General features: G+C 42.9%; 1 protein-coding gene across 6 annotated transcripts in view; it reads left to right on the top strand.

The window, feature by feature from the left end:
• GPRIN2 (G protein regulated inducer of neurite outgrowth 2) overlaps window positions 1-21941 on the top strand; it is a 69104-nt gene that overhangs the window by 31918 nt on the left and 15245 nt on the right. The window contains exon 5 of one of the 6 annotated variants that reach the window (XR_009463026.1): window positions 9289-12213. The exons of 4 other annotated variants lie outside the window; for them this stretch is intronic. The gene's annotated coding sequence lies outside the window, so the exon portion shown is untranslated. Of the gene's footprint in view, window positions 1-9288; window positions 12214-15857; window positions 15957-21941 lie in introns of those variants that run through there. One more of the 6 variants, XM_059729823.1, reaches the window with a different exon arrangement.

Genomic DNA, 21941 nt, shown 5'->3' with positions numbered 1-21941 from the left:
ATCCGGAGGAGGCCCTGAGGAAAAAAACTACAGCCACAGGTAGAGCCTTCCTGCACATGGAGGATCCTGCACATGGAGGAGGCCCCCAAGGAGACTGTGAACATTCATAGGGGTGCAGGGCAGGCTAGCACATAGCAAAGACTGGACTAATGATTTTTTTTGTCTGGATTATGGTGATTGGGATGTTGAGCACCTGATCATGGGTAAAAGGGACATTGCCGGAGCCTGACAAGAAGGCTGAGAAGCAGCTGGGGTTTTCTTTGTTTTTTGTTTTTCTTTTGATTTCTGGAGCTCAGGCCAAGACCGGTCCCTGGAAGGATGTACCCAAAAGAGGCCCCTGGGGTAGGGGGCCAAAATAAGACCGCAACAGGCAGCACTGCGACCTGGCTGCAGAAGAATATTGTGAACACCATCTGGAGAGGCTAGGCTGGGGTAAAGGGGAGGTTTTGGAGCCCCACAGAAGAGACAGGGATCAAGACCAGGCAGGATCACCGTGGGCAGTGCCTCCCAGGAATATATATGTCATCAAAGTCGTGGCAGGAAAGAAAACATAAGATCCACTTTCTGGCAGACCAGGTGATCCAGAACCAAGGTCCACCCTGTCACCACCTGTAGGCAGATGAGTTCAGGGCAGTGGTAGCAAGTCTTATAATACCTACAGCTGTCACAATTAGGTATGTTCTGAAGGTGGTCAAATGTCCTGTTAGTGAATCCTGTTGTGTTTTGGTGTGATACACGTTCTGAACTGCCCAGCATTGACAAGACTGAGACACTTCTGCGCATGCTCAGAAGCAGTACTTTCGATACCTAGGGAACTTTACTGGCAAAATTATAGGTACCTACACAATTAGGTTGTATCTTGTTGGCCATTGTTTTGGATCTAGGTGCCTAAATCCATTTATGGATAGATTCCTGCTGGGAAAGTCTGAAAAATAAGTTGGGGCTCAGGCAGTTCCTTGAGGAAGTGGTCCAGTGCTGTAGATAGATTAATGAAATAAGTATTGTATATCATACCATGCAAGTCATGCACTGCAAAAAGTATTGCAAAGCTAAATCTCTATTGTGAGGTTCTGATGATTGTGAATTATTTTTAGCCACATCCCACAATGGTACACTACAATAGAGATGACTTATTAATGACAACCTTCTTGTCTAGAAGTAGCCCACAACCTCCTTTAGTTAAAAATTTACAGTATATAAATTAGAAAGGAACTATCACATTAACATTTTAAAACATGCAACATAGCCATATGAGTGAACTGAAGTTGAAACTTGGCTGTTTATAACACTACTTTTCTTCCAAGTTGATTTATTTATAAAATTGTGTGATAAATTTTATTTAAATAAGCATTTTGTGTGTCAGATTTGAGGTGATTAATAGGCTTCACAAATTTAACCACCAAGCTATTTTCAGGTGTGCAGATGCTTAACACAGGATCTCTGGTCTGAAGACCAGAGAGGGGAGGGCAGGCCTAGGTTCTCTTACCTTCCTACTCAGTGTGGACGGGGACTTGATGACTGAGAAAAGAGACCAAGGCTTACATACAAGCTAAGCACATGAAAGTATTTGCACACACCTACTTTACACACACAGATAGTTGCTGTGCATGCAAACCTACCTGATTTGTACACACATTCTATTTGCTTGTATAAGCTAAACTTTGATAATCTGGACTCTAAATAGCTCATATCCCTTAATAAAAAATGTCTGTTTTGGCTAGGAATTATTCAGACAAGTGAGCTTGTAACTGATGTTGTGTAACAGCATATTTGGTTTCTAGTTTAGTGTTACATTAGGCTACGTTTCATTACATTGTGCCATGATGGCTCAGATTGTGCTATGAAGAAGTCTAAAGCAATATTACCCTTCAAAAACACTAAAAAGCTTCAATGCAGATATGCAGGATTTGATCCAAATAGATTGTGGCAGATGGAATTCAAGTAAATGAGCAGCGTTACTCACAAAACTACATTTTTCCTGGAGGGCAACGTTATTTTTATAGACTACAATGAATTTAAAAAATACATTAGGTTAAATTCATCCTGGTTGCAGGTGCTACTCCACTGAATTAAGTGAAGTTGAATAATGTGAGAGTTGAGTACAGGCTTTCCAGTGCCTTCTGCAGCAAGGCTTTCAGCTGTAGTACACTACACACATGTTCCTCCCCTAAGGGGAGGTCCCATCTTGTTACACAGTGGATGTGGGGTTTTGTGAGTAAAATCCAAAGCTGAGTTTTCCAGAGTCAGCTCAGAGAGATGCTCCCAACCGGAAAACAATTAGCTGCAGCTGAGCCTAGTCTGGCTGGGGAAATAGAAAGTGCTGGCAAAAAGCAAGGATGGGGAAGTTCTAGTCAGAAGTGGTGTTCTGTTTATAAGTAGGTAATTCTGAATTTGGCAGTTAGAGAGCTCAGCTTTTGGGCAGAAGCCTTAACAAGGTTAATAAAGGAACTAATTATCTCTTCTGTCTGTGACCAATAAAATAGATTAGAAACAGTTCATATTTAAAACTAAAGCCAACTGATGTAATGGGGGTGGGCAACTACCCTGGACCCTGATCTTGGGGGAGAGAGGGAAGGTGGTGGTGCAGGGAAGTAGCTGCTGTGGAGTTGTGCTGGTGGTGTGGTAGTAACCAGATCTTGCTGCTGTCTCTGTGTGTGGCACCTACCCTGGATGCCTGGTCATGTTGTTACACCACTGCTGAAACCCATGTAGAATGAGATCTGGGGTTGTCCTGAAGAGGTTTCAGAAAATTTGTGGAATGAGACTGACAAACAGTGAAAGTAGCAAGCAGTGAGCGACAGGAGGAAGAGGTGTGCAGTTGCTTAACACAGGAGCCCGGGTCTTGAAGACCATGGAGTGAGGCAGGCCTAGGTTCTCTTCTCTCCCTGCTTGTGTGGAAGGGGAATTGATGACTGTGAGAAAAAAGGGACCAAGGCTTTTATCTACAGTGGCTGGTTAGAGACTCAAGTCTAATTACAAAGCTTTCTAGACTTTGAGGTTGGGTTTGATATTTGAAAACCTTAGAAGGATGAAACTAATTTATATAAATTGAAAGCGTCATGGGAATAAAAGGAATCGGAACTCAAGGTAGAGGTGATATCTTTTATTAGACTGACTATATCTATATATCTATATATATATTTACAAGCTTTTTAGCACAAGCACCTTTCTTCAGGAGTAGGAGAAAAGACTGTAAAAGTTCTCCTAGGTAGAAATGGATGGGCTTCCAAGGGAGGTGGTGCTCTCCCCTACCTTGGAGGTCTTTAAGAGGAGACGAGACAAACACCTGGCTGGGGTCATCTGTCCCTAGCACTCTTTCCTGCCCAGGGCAGGGGGTCAGACTTGATTTTCTGAGACCCCTCCGACCCTAAAAATCTATGAAATGTATCTATGAAAGTTCATATTTCAAAGGAGAGTTGAGTTCAAGGTGTGGTAAAATCTCCTGTTTGGAATGGTTCATTTTACAGGAAGAAAAGGATGGTTTTTATTTCTTCATGGGAAGAAAAGGATTGTTATCCCAAACCTGGTCACAAGGGGTTGCTAGAGCCACTAACAGAACCTTTTAGCAGTTGTGCTCAGTATTTTACTATTCCTGGCCTCTGAAGAGCACAAATCAGATTGTCAGAAGCCATGAGATGTCATTAAAAATAATGCCCTCCTTGGCCCCTGGACTTTCAGGAATTATATTTTAAAGCTTTTCTTTAAAACCATGAGAGTTAAAGCTTTTCTTTAAAACCATGAGAGTTAAACCCCTGTATATTTTTAAAATACAATCTGTTTTTGCATATTTAAACAATGACAGGGGGTAGGACCATAAGGAAAAAAGAAACATCATGAGAATTGCTGACAGTATCATCATTTTTTTCCACAGGGATCCTGTAAAATAAACTAGACACATGAATCAGACTTCTGTTTAAACTCATTCTTATACAAAATGTCTGCCCAGCTGCCCAGACTTTGTGGGTCCATCAGACCCTGTTCTCCCATCCCCTCCCAACTGAATCTCTCATTACCTTCTTCCTTGATTTACCTGGTACTGACTGTCTGGTGACCAGGAGATAGGAGACAGAATTTGAGACTCATGGAAATAAGGTTTTTAAAAAAAGTCATTAGAACCTTTTACTTACAGTAAATGCATTTTGTTTTTAATGTCAGCAGGTAAGATTTTGAATATAAGTAGATCTGAGCAAATCCAAAGTGGAAATCAGACGATAAGTCAGCCCTTCTCACAGGGGGCCTGAGAGGAAAGAAACTTTGAGGTATACCTCTCAGTTTTCTGCACGCTGTCCTGGAAGGATGAAGAGGAGGTAGTGTTGAAAAAGGAAACTGCTCTCCCACCCTCAGATTCTTGGGACCCTAGAAGCACAGCTTTTAAAATCCTCGCGGAGCTTCTCAGTAGCACCTATTATCAAAAGGATGCTTACTGACTTACCAGGGAATTGTGCTAAGGGGTTTTTGCTGGCAGCAAGTACTGAATCCAAGCTACAGTACTGTAGAAGTGGCATTCCCTCCCCTCCCCAAACTCAAACTCAAACTCAAACAGATGCAGTCCTGTAAAGCCAGAGGAAAAAATAAATGTACCCTTCCTATGGGCACACTGAAGGGCATGATTTGGACCCAGGTTGATTAAGTGAGCCTCTGACTTAAAATTAAATGAGGGGAACAGGAACAGCTTACTACGAATTCCTGTTTGGCTGTATTGCTGATAAATATGGCAGAAAAAATTCCACCAAAGATTCACAAATTCTACTGTTTATTGAGGGGTAGTAAAGCAGCTACCAACCTTCAGCTTCACAGCCTGACATGGTAATTTCTATATGGAAATCATCTGGAATAAAGTCTGGAAGGACACAAATAATCACCTTTTCAGAGTAAAATCCAACATTGAAGGCTGAGATAGATCATCCCTTACACTCCTGAAAAGTTCAAGCTTTGTCTTCTCTTCCCCTCCACCCTCTAGCCAGAATGAGGTAAAAGTTGTGGTGAAATTTTCATGTCAAGGGTTATCTATAAAGATTATGATGGAGATATATAACAGAGTGAACATTTCTACTTCTGTGAGCGCAGGACAAACAGGCCAGGGAAGGATTCCTTTTGAAACTTGATTTTGCTGTTGGGAAAGTTGATTTCTTTTTTTCCTGCTCTTCCTGAGTTCTCCTTGTTTTACTAGCCATTATAGCAGTAAAAGAACAAGGCTTTGTCACAAATGCTTTTGATTCAGGAAACGCAGCCACATGCCTGCACTCATAGGCAACTGGTGCTTCCTAATACTGGGGGGGCACTAGCAGCTGATTCCCCAGTAGCTGATCATCGGCTGGGGGCAGAGGGAGAAAAAAATTTGGTGTGGCAGAGCATGTGCGCAGCTTCCCCCCACACATGAAAGTCAGTGGGGAAAGGGACATGGTGGCGGGGGGGAGACAGCGAGGCTGGGGCTGGCACCGGGCAGGGATTAGGTTTGGGACTGGGGCACACTGCACCCGTGCGCCTGCTCCTTCCCCCGCACCAGGGGTCATTGCCTGGCACTGGCATCCACCACCCCCAGCCCTGCACTGGCCGTGATCCAGCCCCAGCCCCATACTGCCTGGGGGGGGGGGGGCGGCCCTGGAGCTGGAGCAGGGCCAGGAGCTCCCGGGACCCCTGTCCTACTCTGCCCCATCTAAGTCATCTCCAGGAAGAGCCCAGCGGCTCCTGCAGAGTCACAGCGTTGAGGAGCCAAGTGGAGCACATGTCCCCCCAGTCTTTGCATGGGGCAAGGATGGGCTGCAGCTGTTAGGCGAGCTAGGCTCTGCCTACTCTGCACCTCGCTGCAGCCTTTGAAAGCAGTGCACTGCCATGTGCGTCCCACCGCTGGACGGGCCAGTCAGAAAGGTACGTGGCACTGTGCTGCGTCGCTTTCAAAGGCTGCAGCAAGGCACAGAGCAGGCAGAGCCCAGCTCGCCTCACAGCTGCAGCCCTGCTTCTAGGAGCCTCTAGGATTTGTAGTCCACAGTCACAGCTAGCAGTAAGTTGCAGTCAGCAGGTCAGCTCTGTATTTGGGGGAAGGAGAGTTTAATCCTCCTCCTTGGCCCCAGGCCCCAGACCCCTGCTCAGGTTTGCCTGGTGGGGGCCAGTGAACCAGTCCTCACTGATCCAGCCCTGCTTTCTGGAGCAGACAGCCCTGCCCAGCCCAGCCCAAGGCTGAGGTCTGGGACAGAAGTTTCATAAACTAGTTTGACCTAAATCAGTTAAGTCTGATACTACATTCAACCAGGTTTATCTTAAACCACTTTCAGCCATTTTGAAACTGGTTTATATGCACTGAACTTCTGTTCCATTACAGGTTTAAACCAGTTTTTGATCACTTAGACCGGTTTAAGTGTAACTTCTGTCCCTAGCCAAAGAAGTACAACCCACTAATAATGTAGGGAAAATTAGAAAAAAATGTCTAGGCTAGGAGTAGGGCCATTTGCCCCTGAAATGTAACAAAAGGGAAATACCAGATGGGGAACCTGGACAATACTCACTGCTTTGACATAGCCCACAGGACAGAGATCCATCCCCATCCTGATACATTTTTTTCTGTTCTTTTCCACTTGTGGCAACCATCCCCCAATTCCTTGCATTTTCACTTTTCTTACAGAAATACACCTTATTCCCCTCTTTCCACAGAAATGTTATATGGCCTCTTTTTTCCTCATTTGCTCTTTCCACTGCCTCAAGTGTCCTTGCTAGGGACATCTCCCACTAAGTTTTTTTGCTTTATTTTTTCCTTTCTGCATTCCCCTTCATAAAATCCCTTTCCCACTGCCTTGTTACTGTGTAGCCCAACATGTGCAAGAAGCCCATTCTGCATATTATATCTCCTTCCTGCTATCTCCCTGCAGACCTCTGTCTGACCTATTGTTTGCACTCCTCCTGTACTTTACAAATTTCAGTGGGTTTTCTAAATTTTACTTTGTTTCTAGGTGCTTCTTAGCAATGAGTTTATATAGGTCTCCATCACTAGGAGAGAAAGTGCCCTGTGAATCAGTAGAGAGGATCACACTTGACCTGTACCTATGTAAATAGTCCCAGAGGGAAGAGCCATATGAAGCTAGGAAAACTGGGGGAAAGCTCTGTATGTGTGGCTAAACACTTCAACTTCGGGAAGTTTTTCTGTAAGCATTTGCATTAGGTATTTGTGTATGTATTTGCACTATTGATGCAGAGAATAGCTTTAAATGCTTTTTGTCTGCACTTTGGACCTTGATTTTATGCCATCTGTTTTTGCAGTGCTGAGTTTTGTGCATTTGCTTCCATGAATTTTCATAATGTGATGCCCTGATAACTAAATATGATCCACTGATGTATTTCTGCAATACCAAAGACTGGGTTTTGTGCATTTTTTTGTAGAATCTTGCAGGATAGGGGGTACTGCAACACACATGAACAGTAAATGGGTAGTGCTGATATATGTCTATTTTTTTTAACCATGTTTGTTCCGGGAGGGCTTACTACAAGCAACTTGTACTTATGGAAAAATAACTAGTGATAGGAAATGTATTTTGACTTCCTCCCATTCTGTCTTCTGTAGCAATCAGAACAGTTCTTTTGCACCAGTGCCTGGCAGATTTCACAGGTTTGCAGCAAGCACCTGTCATCTTCATCCTGGATTGAAATCTGCCTGCATGGAGCTCATTGCAGCATCAGGGCTTATTTCTGTAGATGCTTTTAGGACCTGATAATTAAGAAACTGAAATTCAAGTTAGATTTCCCAAATACTCTTCCTCTGCAGCTTCTCGGGTGAGTTATGGTAAAAGAGTGTAGCATATAAAGTATTAGCCAAAATGTCTGCAGGGCTTGCTGGAGACCCCTCTCTCCCTTTCTTACTGAGCTAAGCAGATGAGACTCCTCTGAATTCACCAGGACATTGCCATGCGTGTAAACTTGCTGTGCGTTTTCAGCTTAACAGCCTTTGGGATGATTAAAAGCCGAGGGTGTTTCCCACTGGTGTTTTCTAGCCTGCAAGGCAGTGGGAATGCCCAAAGCAGGGGTCCCACTGGGCCCGAAGATGAGCTTCATGGTTACCTTTCACCTTCTTCTCTTGCCACCTCCCTTATTTATTTTTTTAATCTTTTCTTCTCTTCCTCCATCTGCTCCTTCTTCTGACCCTACCCTTTCCCCTGCCCATACTCCCTGGTGAAGTTGTTGGCTCTGCATAAGACCAGTCTCTCTCTAATCAGATGAAGCAGCAGGATTATTTTTGTCCCTCCCTCCAAGGCTCCATTTTGTTTCCTCTTCAGCCCCGGGGGGGCGTGGAGAATGTGTGTGTAGGGGGGAAGCAGGAAGAGGCATCACCTGTAAATGCAAAGAAAACCTTCTTTCCTCCTTAGCCTATTTGCTTAGATGCTGTTTAACATCCCCTCTACCCCACACTGTGCTATCAGCAGCAGGAAGAGGAGCAAGAAGCTGAGTTTCCAAAGGGAGCCTAAACTCTTGTGGCTTTTATTCTGTCACTTAATTTCTGAGCATCTTTCAGCATCTCCTCCAGGTAACGTGGACTAAAGGTTGGATGTGCGTCCTCTCTGAGTAGGGGCAAGGTAAGGACCATGGGAGCCACATCTTGCATGGTCTTTTGTCTTCTGCGATTATAATGAGACCTCCTTTTAAAACACTGTCTCTGAGAAAAACAAAGCAGATCATGTGGAAGTGAGAGGAGCTGCAGAAAAACAGACTGGGAGTCCTGTCACTGCTGCCGGGGGAGGGGAGAGGTAGCCAGACTTAAAATTTAGGGAATAAAGCTATGGAATGGCAGAGTTGTAGTTTCTCTAAAAAGAGAAGCCCCATCTAAGACATTTATTTAGAGCTCTGAATAGGCTCAATGCATTTCTTCAAAGATGATTCTCATTCTGTGCTACAGCCTAAAAAGTCTAATTCAAATGCATTTGTTTGTCATTAATTTCATATTCTAGAGAATTTTGCAATAATTTCCTTTTATAATAAACAACTAGTTCTGTACATTTCCACCCCTCCCCAATCCTAAGGTTTAGTGATGCTGTATCTAGATTTCTTGTGCATGTGGAATTTTGTCCTCTTGTAATGAAAGAGCTCTGCTAAAAGAGGAGGAGAGAGGAAGTAATATTGAATGGTTTTATTGACTGATTTTTTTTTTTTTAATTGCTGTTGTATTCAGTTAGAGAACAGCTCTCTGGTTATTTGTTCCTCGTAGTTATCACATACATTTTTTAAACGTCTCAGCAAATTAGCATGTGACAGCAAATGCAATCTGAAAAATATTTCTACTTAGACTATGTCCTCTTATAAATACAGGTTTTTCCAAGTTCAGCAGCGGAGGATAAAGGAGCTATCAATTTTTCGGGGATAACTTTAGTTTCCATCAGTCCAGAATGCCTGAATACAAATTTCCTGAAACCTGGTTCACCAAAGGTTCAACTTAGATACAAAATTATTTTGTAAAATATGTCTGAAGAACAGTTATTTTGCTAGGTTTAAAAATGCAAATCTTCGAAGTTTCTATATTTAAAATTAAGAACTTACATAGATTGGTTTATGGATTGTGGGGGAAGCAAACAAGATGTGAGGGTTTTTTTAAAAACAAAACCATAAACATGAAATATCATACAAAGGAGGAACTATGTAACAATTACAATTTAAAAAAAATATAGTGTATTTCTTTGGAAGCTACGCTAATGTACACTAGTTTCAAAGAAAAACACCTAAACAAATATTGTCCTTAGGTACGGAGATGATTATTACCACCCTGATTCTGCAGGTATTACTCATGCACTTCAAGTCAAATATTTAAAAGTTTGCAAGAGCAGGGAACAACTTGCCTCATGATCCAAACCCTTGTCATCAGACAACAGATGTTAGAAAGGTTTCGTTTTTTAAAATTAATATCCCAGCTTTTGTCAAATCTTAGAACATTTCTTTTTTCAATATAATGCTTTGTATGGTATGCTGTTTACCTATTTTGTTTTCATGCTTATGGGGAAAATTTGTAGATACTGATTTCATTTAGCTGATAATTAATGAATTGCCTAAACTTTAAGAATGGTAACTTGTAACAGACTAACAATATAGTGAGGCATAGACTTCTTCACACACAGATGTAGTCATTTTCTCATTAGATAACAACAACACCAAATTACAGCATCAGAACCATAATCAAGGCCATAATCATCATCTCTACCCAAGCATAATATTTGTTTAGTACATGAATTTATGACAAAATGTATTCCTTCGAAGCTAGTACCATCTTTTATAGTGAGTTAGACTTTTTTCCTCTAAATAATCAGAATTTTAAATCAGCTAAAAAATGTGGGTAAAAACAGACATTATTCATAATGTTCCTTATGATCACTGGATTAAATTTGAAGTTTAATGTTGTCTTTGTCAAGAACACTAATAAAACCATATAAATCAAATGTGACATTTCCAGATGGACAGAGGCATTTGTTCCAGTAATGAGATAATGCTGCACCTGTCTGCAGGCTGGGTTAGTTCTGGGCAGATCAGCAGTGAATTCCTTGTCTTTCTTCAACAGTTCTTTTGGACTAAATAGGTTGTATTCCTAGCTGCTGTTCCTTGTAGTTAAGATTCTTAAAATCTCAGCATCTCACAAAAACAACATAAATGGTGCTGCTGAAATCTTCAAAAAGGAGGAAATATTCAGTGTTTTAGCTAAAACTTCGAGTACCTTTCTTGTGTTGGGCATGAATAAATATTATTAAGTGCATGGTTTGGGAAATCATTCAATGCAAGGAGATGCCATCTTCACGCCACAATTTTTTTGATGGAAAACATTTAGCTCTGTTTTTATTGATTTTTTTTTTTGTTTTGTTTTAATTACAAAATATGATTGAATTGGAAATCATGTTTTGGGGGGGAGGTTGGAGAGGTTTTGGGGTTTGTTTGGTTTCTTGTTACTTTTGCTTCTCGTCACAAGTAACCCTTCAGCTCGTTGTAAATTTTAAAACGTTACAGAGTTGTTTGTATGGCTGTCAACTTACTTGCTTCAATATGTCTGGTTTTTTTCATTGTCTTTGTAAGGAGTTAATTCATGCTGGCTGTGTGGATTATTTTGCACAGCAGTAAGAAAGACAAATGAAAAAAAACAGATGATTGAAAGTTAAAAAAAATAAATAAAAAATCCCCAAGTAACTAGTGCTGGGGTTGTAGAGCTGTGTATCTTTTACACTGTTAATGGATTGTAGAAAAACTATGATGATAACTAGCTTCTGAAATGGCTTTTAACTTTTTTTTATATATGTATACTGTATCCTAACCCTCTTCATTTGAATTATATTCTAAGTTTTATTTGAATGTATATTGAGAGTTTGTGTGTGATCATAAAGGGTGGGATTCTCTATTTTGGCAGGTAATTGAAGTTATCTAGTAGTTGAATGTAGAGTTATGAGTCTTTTAAATTTACCATGGTATATACAAGTGGTCCTCATGGTTCTGGCCCCACAGGACAGGTGAATGGCGTGGGGTTAGTCTGCAGGCTAGATTGGATCCTGCATGTCAGGTTTGGACTCTGGGGGCCCCTCACTACCCCTGTGTGCTGGGATCAGGCTCCGGGGCCCCATGCCACCCCCACCTGGCCCCCATGTGCTGGGATCAGGCCCTGCATGCCCAACCTAGTGCATAGGGCCATGGTCTGTACACATCTGTGGGGAGCCCTGCAGGCTGGATGACAAAGTGCTGGGGACCAGTTCTGGCTCATGGCCTGCAGGCTGAGCACTTCTGATATATGTGATAAAGCTTCATGTATTTAATTTAGACCAGGGTGTCAAAGATCTGCTCTGTGGGCTGAATCCTGCCCACAGAGCCATATCATCCTGAGTGCCCTGTAGGCAGGGTGCAGGATATGCTGGATGGCCCATGGAGCAGTGTCCACAGAGCAGTGGAGCAGCCACAATGTGTAGCACAGCTGTGGAGTAGCCATGTGAAGCTCCGCAGCTTGATGGTACCGCCCCAGTGGCATCTCCGGGACCATGAGGAACATTCCACAGTGGCTGGAGCAGGACCAGAATGTAGAGCGAGTCTGTGAGTTAGCCACCCCTGCTCTAAATATTCTCCGTGTTAAAGATGCATTTCATTGGCAAGATTGACACTCTGTTTTGCTTTGTTTAATAAAAAGGCCTAAAACCAACCATCTATTGTTGTAGACTTCTGTGAACTAAACTCTATTTTGGAATTTTGGGAAGACTAGTGAAAGTCTGATGCACTGGACTAGACTGGACTTGAAATATGCTGTATAAACCAGACTTAAGTAAAGAACCTTGATTAAATTAATCTTTTCTATTATTTTAAAACTAGTGAATTAACCTAATAATACCTTATACAACAGTATTTCTCTGGTTCTGTGTAAAAATGTGTTTTTAATGTGCTGTGTGCATTTTCCCTAAAGTTTCCTAATAACCTGAGGCAAATTCTGTTGAATAAACAAAAACACCCCTTAATCAAACACAAATTTCTTTTGTAGCTCAGTAATCCCATTCCCAGTTTGGAAATGGGAATACAAAGAGACTAAGTGTAAATGAGGTTGACATACTGGCCGGTCCAAATGCTGTGAGTCTGCTTGTTGACTATTACTATTTAATTTTAAGTGCCGAACTGTCCTGAAAAGGAACTGCAAAAATAGCCTCTGTTTCTGAATGTACTTGAGGGCATATCTGCTCAGAAAGCATACATTTATTCCTGATTTGTAAGGCGAGTCTAATGTAGCATGGAGGAATGAACTGAAGTCTTTCTCCTTTTGGAGAATGCTCACTAATTAAGCAGCAGTGAGTGCACACCTGCGTAATGAAATTAAGGTTAATGGGATGAACAGATGCAACTAAGGCCTTAACTTGATCTGCAGAACCTTTATTATTGTCAATGAGGCATAAGAAAGAGCGGAGTTTGTCCCAAATTGAATAGGTAGGGCTAAGCTCTTCTTCTTTGTAAGTGAAGCAATTTTGACATGGAAATAAATGAGATGATAGACATGGAAATATTGTTTTGTTGAGGATAGCTGCATTTTGAAGGTACCTTTTCATATCACTTGCTGCAAGATATCTCTGAATGTTAGTGTTTGTGACCTAAGGGAATGCAGAATATCTGTAAGCAACTTTGTTTTTAAATTGAGTGAACAGGATACTTCCTATTTGTCCCCTGCTTTACCATTTAATTTTTCTTTTAAAAATTGATTTCAAAGAAATTTTTGAGACTTGATGCAATGCTGTGCTATCTTGAATGCTGGTGCGTTTGGTATTTGGGGAGTTGTCACAGTTAAATCCATCATAATGGTAATATATTTTCATTTGTTTTTTTCAGTCAGTCAATAAGATACATCTTGATTTTAAAAAGATCAGGCTTTACTACTTTTGGCTGTGTTAACTTGATCTTTATGTAGAAGGATATTTTAATGATGTTGTGAACAGTGGCTGCTTGAAAAGGTTTAAGACAAGTGCTACAGGTTCTACCAGTCTAAGAATATTTTGCGAACAGAGCATGGTAATAATCCATGCATAGATTATCCTATTTGGGGTTTAGGGATGGGAAGCCACATACAAACTGGATGTTGAGCATCATTTCCCAGACATATGACAGACATACTTAAAAAGATACAAATAGGGGTTCACTGATAGCCAATTTTTGGGTCTATACTCATAGCCAATTTTTAAGGAGGCATATCGGCTGATACTGATCTGATTTGCAATATGTAGCTTGGCAGCTTGATGAGCAGTGTCTGGCTGGTAAGTCTGTTGTGGTGGAAGGGAAGGGGGACAGAAAGGGGCATGGGGGCACAAATTAAGGCCCTTGCAGTGAGGGAGGGAGTGGGACTGGGGCAGAGCCTGGGGCAGGTGCTGCCCAGCCGAGGCGGGGCGGGGCAAGGGACGGAGCCACAGCTCATCTGGGGGGTGTGGGGAGGGGGTGTGCCCCTGGATTTGCACATGGGGCAGGGCAGGCTGTCACTGGGGGCTGTGCCAGTATGTTCCTGGCAGGCGCTGGGCTGGGCTGGGCTGCGCTTGGGGAGGGTGGCAGTGGTGCTGGGAGGAGGGCTATAGAGGGGCCTACAGCCACCCCAAAATTTGCCATAGCCCCCCTCAACCCGCCCTTCTAGCACCGCCACCTCCCACCCCGAGCACAGCCTGGCCCAGCCCCCCTGCCAGGAAGAGCCCGGCACAGCCCCCATGCCCTCCCAATGTGTACACAGTGACAGGAGCTGCCACCCCCTCCCCCTATTCCCAGACGATCCACAGCTGTCCCGCACCCTGCCCCACCTTGGCTGGGCAGCGCCTGCCCCATCCCTAGCCCCATTCCCTCCCTCACCACAGGGACCTCAATTTGCCCCCTCCACGTCCCTTCCCTTTCCCCATCCACCACAACAGACTTACCAGCTGGACACAACTCTCCAAGCTGCTGAGCTGTGCTCCTTGCCATCTATGTGCTCTGCTGTGGCTGCGCACATGCACGGGGCATCTATCAGCCACATAATTGGCCATGTCGTGGAAACACACGCAGCATACTTTTGGGTCAGGTCAGCAGAAGCTTTTATTCAAAAGAAACTACAGCTGTAGAGGGAGTTCCAAAGTGACATGGATTTCCCAAGCACTTGGAAGGGGTCCCCCCCCCAAGAGCAAAATCAGCAGGCTTATATACTTTTTAACAGTCGCTTACAACTGACGTGATCATATAGTGAAATTAGCATGAAAAACGGCTATAATATTACTTCATTATTTCTTTGCTGTAATCAGGATGGGAACTAATGGGGGAGGTGAGCTTAGTTCACAAACCTCCTTCTTGCACCTGGAAATCAACTTTGTACATACTTTTTTGCTACCTTCAAGGCCGCGGTGAGCGAAGCAGTTGCAGAGGAGTTACAAAGAACAAACACTTGCCCTTATCTGTTCTACTATACAGAGCCAGCAATTCTCCACAAGCGGTTATGTCATCTTATAACTAAAATAATCAAAGTTTAAGGCATATATTTTTTCTGATTCCACAGCCACATCAGGCAAAAAAGGCTCATTTCTAATACAGTTGATTTTCTTTATATCGGTGCTGATCCTATATCGGACTGATGTATCGGTGCACTTCTAGATACAATAAAAATACTAGTGCAGGCATCTTAAATGCAAGAATTTCTGTAGTAGAGCAGAGAAGAAGTCCCCCCAAAATTGCAGATTCTCTGATTAAAACCCCCAAAGTCTGTGATTTAAAATGACCCCCCCCACAGCCCTCCTCCTGCCTCTCACCCCCCCCCCAAGCCCTGCTGGTGCCCCTTGCTCCTCACCCACAGCTTCTGCTCCCCCAGCCCTGCCAGAGGGGGCTCCCAGATCCCAAGGCAGGGACCCGGGTCCCCAAGCCCCATGCACTGTTTGGCAGGGCAACAGCCCCAGCCCTGCTCAACTCCCTCCCTCCTTATGGGGGCCTCAATCCACCCCCACCCCCAGACTTACCTGTGGGAGCTGTTCTCCAGTCTGCCTGGGGATGTGTACATGTACATGGCGCCTCCTGCCTGACTGTCCTCCTCCTGCTTCCTCCCCACCCCCTGCAGGCTGAACTCTGCCAGCCTGCAAAAGGTTCATCTCAAAACTGTAAAATCTGCCAATTTCTCCGATAAATGTGAAATCTCCGTTTGCCTCTGGTAAAAAGGAAAATCTGGGGTTTACTCCATTTTTTCCATGGGAAATGGAAAACCCAGATCCCTGTTCATCAATACTTAATAGTAGATGCTTTGTAAGGTAAACCCCGATTGTTCGATATAGCACAGGTGAGTAAGGAATCTTGTATCAAAACTGATGTTAAAAAAACTTCCTGAGTTGAAATTAGGTCTCTTTAAGGCTTTAATGTTGTCATTATATTTTGTAATTCTGCTTTTCCAGTGTTAAGAGTGGCTGATAATAAGCAAGTAGGCAGTTCTATCATTTAATCAAGATCAGGCAAGAAATAGAGAAATGCATCTGTTTCCCACAAAATCGAAGGTAAGCTTTCTTCCCCTTTCCCCTGCGTCCAGCCAGGTGCTCCAGGATTGGCATCTTTTAATTTCTTGTTTTCTGTGTTTTGTTTTTTTCTCTCTGAATATTATTAACAATAGCTAAATATGTAAGCCTTAGTTTGTGCTTGTGTTCTAATCAAAGCTAAGAGGTATTAGAAACTATCCTGGTTATAGAGCTGCTGCTTTCATGGGCTTGAGTCATGTCTCTCACCTATTTATTAGCTAGTATAATAACTACTGCACTTTATATGTAAAGAAACACAGCAATTCTAGATGATTTTCCATCATTCTGTACTTCTGTGATATTAAAGGAATTGTTTAAGTGATGCTGCAAATCACTTGGTTGACCTAACATATATTAAAATAGACTTTGTTACCCTTATTGTTCTGTTTAGAAATCAAACCTGCATATAAATTGACTGCAAATTTTCAGATTTAGTTTTAGAGAAAAAAAGCCCAGTTTTTTCCTGATGTATGTTAATGACAGTTTTGATGACTACAGATAAAGACCTTGAACTACTATCGTCCTTAAAATCTCAGAACAATTAATAACTGAGGAAAAAATCAAAAGGATCCACTTAAAATATGAAAATAAAAACTTTACTGAAAAAAATTCTGACCTGGTATTTTTAGCACATGTAAAAAAATACTGCAAGCACAAAACGCAAGACAGTTTGGACCCTGCTTATTGTTCAGTCCCAAGTGTAAGTCTAGTTTGATTTAGTTTTTTAATGGTTCTTTTTGAAAGAAAAAAGGTAGATTTATGATCAGAACGTTATTACTTTTTTCAGACTAATTTAGCAATTTCACACACAGATGCACTCTGTCTTTCCTTCTCCTCCTCTGGGCAGAGATTTTCAAACCTCTTCCACTTCAGGGAGAGGAAGAGGCAGTGTGGAATATGAACCCAGGACTTCCTAAACCTGATATTGAAGCTTGTGGTTACTTCAGTGCTGTATGCTCTCATGAAGAGGTTAGCACACTTGAAATGAAAGGTATTGAGTATGTGAACCTCACAGGACAATGTGGTCCCAGCTTCTGATGACTGTCACAGCTCAGTTCAAGCAGACACAAATTCAGTATAACCCATTTTATGATAAATATTGCAATATTGTATATACCCTTGTCTCACTGTTATGGCTAATAATAAATCCTTTCATAATGTAATACAGGCTGACCACCTGGCAGGCTGCATGCAGCCCCTGAGGGATTAACATGTAGCCCCTGGGCTCCTGATCCAGGTGCTGCTTATCCCTTTATTCTGGTGCTGGAGTCCCTGGGCTCTCCATCCCTCCTCAAACTGCTGCTGCTACCTCTGCCCCTGGGAATGGCATAGTCCCCACGGCTGAGAGAACTCAGCAGGGTGGATGTGATTTAAATCAAATCAATTTAAATCACTGGGCAGGAAGCCTTGATTTAATCATTCTTTTCTACAAAGAGTGCATTCCTGTTTGATATAACCTTAATACATATTATTACATTTCTGAATTGTGAGGTTTTATACACACTATACATTTTAAAGCAGTTATATATTTTGATATTTTTTCAGGTTGATTTTGCAGCTGCATCAGAGAACTGAATGACGATTTGGTTATTTTATTTACCAAAGCTAATTGAAGGAGATACTTGTGAAGTCACTGGGAGGTTAACTATCTCCAATACACTAGATTAATCAAGGATATTTGGGAGATTTTTTGCCACGCTATATTGGGAGGACACTAACAACCATTGCCAAAAACAATAGACATTTAAATTGTTTTATTTAACTAAAACAACAAGCATATATATTTTGGATATTTTTCTTCAATAACATGTATAATTATTTTAACAAAACAAACAGGTATTTTTGAATTTTTAACTACTTTAGTTCTAAATGTGAAACATGTTTTTAAAAAAAATTAAATGGTTTATTTTAGCCAAGTCAACATGAGAAACTTAAAATACTTCCAGGGAGGCAATAGGGCTGGTGGGTAGATAATCAGATCTGTTATATCTCATCTCCATATATTGCTTTTAACAAGGAGACACAAATCCACAGTTTGAGAAATGAAACTAAGTATCCCAACATGCTTAATGGGATCTTCTAGACTGAGCACTGAGTCCTATTGGGTAAAGTGGTATTCTTTAATCTTTACTAATCTATAGAGGAGCCTCTGGGAACCCCATGAAGTTGAGCCTCTAATATAGTCCTTGCCTGTTGTGACCTATTTATAAAACTTTTCTAAAAAGGTTACATGAATATATTGCCTCAAATAGTATATAATTAGAAGTTATAATCCCTATTCCATGATGATATCTTTGAGTTTTAATGTATCTTAAATTAAAACCATCTTTATATGGGGTTTTTTTTAAAGCATCTTAACAAAAAATATGATTTAAATAAAAAAATCTTTTTTTTTTTTTTTTTGATAATTTATTTTTATCCACCCTGGAACTCAGGGACCCTGGGACCTTGCACAGCATTCATGTCACTATCACACAGCCAGCTTTGCCTGCCATGTGATGGGGGAAGAGGGTATGGTGTTCTGCATCATGTTCGTGTGGCATGAGAAGAGAGGTGTTGTGTGATGTGTTGAAGCATGTCTACATGATGGAGGGGGTGCTGCATGAAGCTTTGCAGCACATTTATGTAGCATGGAGGAAGAGAAAGCTCCTGGCTCTTGATTTAAGGATGACAGTCTTCTGGTAAATAAGGCAGTCAGCGGTGAGTCCACAGATGACTGAGGGCACCTATCTGAGATTTGCATGCTTGACTGCAGGTGTGGCAAATCATCCAAGGAGGAAGTAGATCCTGGTGATGTTGGGCCAGAGCTCTTTCCCTTTGTCTCTTGTCTATCTGCCTCCATAGCAAAGTGAGTTTGCTCAAAAAGATCTATGCCTTGTTGTACATTATGGCACAACAACAGTTCAGTGCTTGAGTCTCTTGGGTATTGATGTAAATACTGGATTTCTTCAGATTGGCTTCAAGGTATACTTGAATCTCTTCTTGTAAGCTTAAAATTCCTATAAGCTACCTCTAGGCTGGTAACCATAGGCAAGTTGTGAATATAGGACCGATTTTTGAGACCCAGTTGTCACATGTTCTTATGACATGTCCTGTCCAACAGGGCCCGTGCTGGAACACCAAGCCAGAACGCTGGCATTCATTCTTCTTCCAATTGATATGTTTACTGAAAACACAGCTGTGTGGCTGGCAGCAGCGGCGCAGCGTGGGGTGGTGGTGGGGATGGTTGCGTGCTGCCCAGCCACCACCACGCTGCCCAGCCACCACCATGGCGGCCGGTCACACAGCTCTGGGCACGGCTCCATGGTGACATAGGGAGGTTTTGGAGGCAGTGGCCGTCACCACCATAATGGACCTCCTGGTAAGCAGCAGCGCTGTGTGCAAACTCAAGCCCCCGCTCCACCTCCCACCCCACTTATAGTTGAATTCACATAAGTTAAATGCGCGTATGATGCGACTCCACTGTATAGAAATACAGCTGAGTCTACCTAGGACTAAAACAGTCAACTGAATAACTGCTATATCATTCTCCCGTGTTTCACAAAAACTTCCTTCACCTACTTGAAGAAATGTTTGATTTTATTGATGTTTCCAGTTGGTATGTCCTTTCCATTTTCATTAGTATTAAATTGTGGCATTACCTACCTGTTTTTGCATGTTATTTATCATGTCCCTCCACTTTAAACCCAGGTTTTGTAGTACCACATATCCAACTGTGTGCATTTTAAAATAATGGAGTAGGGTTTTCAAAAGCACACAGCATTAACTTGGCTTGGCGTGCAGGCTAGGGACAGAAATTACACACAAACTGGTTTAAATGATCAGAAACTGGTTTAAACCTGTAACAGAACAGAGTTCAGTGCATATAAACCAGTTTCAAAATGGTTGAAACTGGTTTAAGATAAGCCTGGTTGAATGCAGTACCAGACTTAACTGCCAAACCAGCTTATGAAACTTCTGTCCCAGACTCCTTTCTGGTTTAAGTTAAATCACAGTTCCCCAGCATCCCAGGTTGCTTTGCAGCCCTGAGCTGGGCTGTGCTGTCTGCTCTGGAGAGCAGGGTTGGCCCTGCCCCTCTGCTCCCTAGCTGGAGCAGTAAGGGCCGGCTGACAAAGGGGTGGGGGTAGGAAACCTGGCTGGGGACTGCAGCTGGCTCTGCCTCCGGGGGTGGGGCAGCCCCTGCCAGACTTCTCCCAGCTGGAGTGGAGGGGGTGGGGGCATGGGCAGGCAGACTCCGGGGGAGAGAGGGGGTTTAAACCTCTTCTCCCACCAACACAGAACTGCAGCCTGGGTCTGCTTGGCAGGGGGCTGGCAGGAGACCAGCAGACTTTATGGGAGAGGAGGAAGAAGGCTGGGGAACCTGGGCTGGAGGGACTGGTCCCCTGCCATCTGTGAGCACAGGGCCAAGCTCTGCAGAACCAGACTGAGAGGTGGGAGTTGTTGGCAAAGACCTGGCACAATCATCACATGTATGTGCTGGTGACAGAGCTAAAGGAACAGGAGAGAGTCCCAGACTGCTTGGGCTGGTGTGACCAAAGAAAGCAGAGAACTACATTTACATCATAAAGCAGAACCTGTAAAAGGTGGGCGACTGGAATACCTAAGCGGAGATGAAAAATGTTGAATGTATGCAAGTCCTGGCAAAGCTGCTATAGGTGACGAGCATACTAATATCAAGGCACCCAAGGGGTAGAAGGGGGTGGAAGTGCACCTCTAAAAACCCTGTGGGATTTCTACTCCAACACCTAAGACCACCTGCTGATTTTGCCAAGAAGGACTTTCTGAATACCTGGCTGTAAGGAGACACTCTGCCCTCAGGATTACATAAGACTTATGCAAGGCTTTCTCTTGTCTTTTTGCTTTATTACGTTCTGCTTTAAGTTAGACTAAGTTGCATGTGCTCTCACTGTGTTTTACTATATCTTAGCTTAGGCAAAGATTTTTGGTTGTCCTTTGTTGTGTGCTTGAGGTTGCAAGTTGCTGTGTTCAATACATGCTTGCTTCACAGAAAGGACTATTGTTGTTCAAGCTTTTATGAATTCAGTGTCACTACCTCTTTCCCCACCCAACCCCTCCTCAGCTTGGCAGGGGCTACTCCCCCTGCCCCTGACCCAGCAGGGAGTGGTGGTGGTGGGGGCAGGGCAAGAGCTTGGCAGGCACTACCCCCCCTACCACGGCAGGCCCCTCCAGGCAGACCCGGGCTGGGGTCCCATGTGGGCCAGAGGGGATTTAAATCCCCATCCTCCAGTGTGCTAGCCCGGGGCTGGGGCCTGGCCACGCCCCCTTTGCTTGAGCCGAGGGGGGGGGAGATCGGGGGGGGGAAAGCTTTGGAGCTTCAGTCCCTTCCCTTTGCCAGTGGCTGGCAAGCAGGGAGGTATGCTCTAGCACTCCCTAGCTTCTGGCCTGAGCCATTGCAGGCATGTGGCTGCATTCCCTGAATCAAAAGTGAATGTCTGTTCACTTGTTTCTCAGTTTAATCTCTGAAGTTTAGACTAACCTGCCAAGACTGAATCGATTCATCCTTGGGCTTTTTGACTGTCTGTACTTAGCTTAACGTTCATAGTTAAAACTTTAATTCAGTAAGCTAAAACTAAGGTCTCTTGAAAATCCTATCCAAAAATAGTAACAATTGAAATGTCTATAAATTGCTGCTCTGTATATGTTGCAATTTAAGGAGTCCAGCAGCCTGTGACTTTTCACACCAAACTAGGTCATATTGCACTACATAGGAAGTTTCTTGGATTTTAATGGTATAAAGGTCCTGTTTCTAGCTGTGATATTTTGTTAGTTAAAATGTTTCCCCCTCTAAAAAGTTATTTCTTTTTAAACATGCTGCTTTTATTATTTGCTTTGCAATCACTTCTACATCAAATCTGTGTAGTTTACAAGTAAAGACTTCCTCTAAGCCATATGCCAGCTGTACAAACTATCTTGAACTCTAAGGGCAAAAACTGGCTTTGGTGGCGG

The sequence above is a fragment of the Alligator mississippiensis genome, chromosome 6, assembly GCF_030867095.1.
Source record: "Alligator mississippiensis isolate rAllMis1 chromosome 6, rAllMis1, whole genome shotgun sequence".
Taxonomy (NCBI): Eukaryota; Metazoa; Chordata; order Crocodylia; family Alligatoridae; genus Alligator; species Alligator mississippiensis.
Note: the sequence above shows the minus strand (reverse complement) of the source record. Positions and strands in the feature narration are given on the sequence as shown.